Source organism: Leptonotus elevatus, unplaced genomic scaffold (assembly GCF_054856555.1).
Source record: "Leptonotus elevatus isolate MCC_2025b unplaced genomic scaffold, RoL_Lele_1.0 HiC_scaffold_115, whole genome shotgun sequence".
Classification (NCBI taxonomy): domain Eukaryota; kingdom Metazoa; phylum Chordata; class Actinopteri; order Syngnathiformes; family Syngnathidae; genus Leptonotus; species Leptonotus elevatus.
Window position 1 is genome coordinate 85,001 of NW_028233506.1, and position 2,500 is coordinate 87,500.

Genomic DNA, 2,500 nt, shown 5'->3' on the forward strand with positions numbered 1-2,500 from the left:
GACCGGGGGGAGCGCGCCCGTCTTCGGGGCTTGTTGCTGGCCGTTGGAGGAGCTCCAGCGGACCGCGGGGAGCGCGCCCGTCTTCGGGGCTTGTTGCTGGCCGTTGGCGGACCGGGGGGAGCGCGCCCGTCTTCGGGGCTTGTTGCTGGCCGTTGGCGGAGCTCCAGCGGACCGGGGGGAGCGCGCCCGTCTTCGGGGCTTGTTGCCGGCCGTTGGAGGAGCTCCAGCGGACCGCGGGGAGCGCGCCCGTCTTCGGGGCTTGTTGCTGGCCGTTGGAGGAGCTCCAGCGGACCGCGGGGAGCGCGCCCGTCTTCGGGGCTTGTTGCTGGCCGTTGGAGGAGCTCCAGCGGACCGGGGGGAGCGCGCCCGTCTTCGGGGCTTGTTGCTGGCCGTTGGAGGAGCTCCAGCGGACCGCGGGGAGCGCGCCCGTCTTCGGGGCTTGTTGCTGGCCGTTGGAGGAGCTCCAGCGGACCGCGGGGAGCGCGCCCGTCTTCGGGGCTTGTTGCTGGCCGTTGGCGGACCGGGGGGAGCGCGCCCGTCTTCGGGGCTTGTTGCTGGCCGTTGGCGGAGCTCCAGCGGACCGGGGGGAGCGCGCCCGTCTTCGGGGCTTGTTGCCGGCCGTTGGAGGAGCTCCAGCGGACCGCGGGGAGCGCGCCCGTCTTCGGGGCTTGTTGCTGGCCGTTGGAGGAGCTCCAGCGGACCGCGGGGAGCGCGCCCGTCTTCGGGGCTTGTTGCTGGCCGTTGGAGGAGCTCCAGCGGACCGGGGGGAGCGCGCCCGTCTTCGGGGCTTGTTGCTGGCCGTTGGAGGAGCTCCAGCGGACCGCGGGGAGCGCGCCCGTCTTCGGGGCTTGTTGCTGGCCGTTGGCGGACCGGGGGGAGCGCGCCCGTCTTCGGGGCTTGTTGCTGGCCGTTGGCGGAGCTCCAGCGGACCGGGGGGAGCGCGCCCGTCTTCGGGGCTTGTTGCTGGCCGTTGGAGGAGCTCCAGCGGACCGCGGGGAGCGCGCCCGTCTTCGGGGCTTGTTGCTGGCCGTTGGAGGAGCTCCAGCGGACCGCGGGGAGCGCGCCCGTCTTCGGGGCTTGTTGCTGGCCGTTGGAGGAGCTCCAGCGGACCGGGGGGGAGCCGGGCGTTCGAGTTGCCCAGGCAGGGGGTTATCCTCCACTAGCAAACCTCCATGAGCAGCGGAGCCCGTCAGCTGCGCCAAAAAGAACCACACGAGGGCGACCTGGGGTTGAAATCCCCCGCCACATAGGAACGAATGCCGGGCGTTCGAGTTGCCCAGGCAGGGGGTTATCCTCCACTAGCAAACCTCCATGAGCAGCGGAGCCCGGTCAGCTGCGCCAAAAAGAACCACACGAGGGCGACCTGGGGTTGAAATCCCCCGCCACATAGGAACGAATGCCGGGCGTTCGAGTTGCCCAGGCAGGGGGTTATCCTCCACTAGCAAACCTCCATGAGCAGCGGAGCCCGGTCAGCTGCGCCAAAAAGAACCACACGAGGGCGACCTGGGGTTGAAATCCCCCGCCACATAGGAACGAATGCCGGGCGTTCGAGTTGCCCAGGCAGGGGGTTATCCTCCACTAGCAAACCTCCATGAGCAGCGGAGCCCGGTCAGCTGCGCCAAAAAGAACCACACGAGGGCGACCTGGGGTTGAAATCCCCCGCCACATAGGAACGAATGCCGGGCAACCAGGGGTCGAAATCCCCCATTGAAATGAATGGCGGGCAACCAGGGGTCGAAGTCCCCCATTGAAATGAATGGCGGGCGACCAGGGGTCGAAATCCCCCATTGAAATGAATGGCGGGCAACCAGGGGTCGAAGTCCCCCATTGAAATGAATGGCGGGCAACCAGGGGTCGAAGTCCCCCATTGAAATGAATGGCGGGCAACCAGGGGTCGAAGTCCCCCATTGAAATGAATGGCGGGCTACCAGGGGTCGAAATCCCCCATTGAAATGAATGGCGGGCGACCAGGGGTCGAAATCCCCCATTGAAATGAATGGCGGGCTACCAGGGGTCCAAGTCCCCCATTGAAATGAATGGCGGGCTACCAGGGGTCGAAATCCCCCATTGAAATGAATGGCGGGCTACCAGGGGTCCAAGTCCCCCATTGAAATGAATGGCGGGCTACCAGGGGTCGAAATCCCCCATTGAAATGAATGGCGGGCGACCAGGGGTCGAAATCCCCCATTGAAATGAATGGCGGGCAACCAGGGGTCGAAGTCCCCCATTGAAATGAATGGCGGGCTACCAGGGGTCGAAATCCCCCATTGAAATGAATGGCGGGCGACCAGGGGTCGAAATCCCCCATTGAAATGAATGGCGGGCTACCAGGGGTCCAAGTCCCCCATTGAAATGAATGGCGGGCGACCAGGGGTCGAAATCCCCCATTGAAATGAATGGCGGGCTACCAGGGGTCCAAGTCCCCCATTGAAATGAATGGCGGGCTACCAGGGGTCGAAGTCCCCCATTGAAATGAATGGCGGGCTACCAGGGGTCGAAA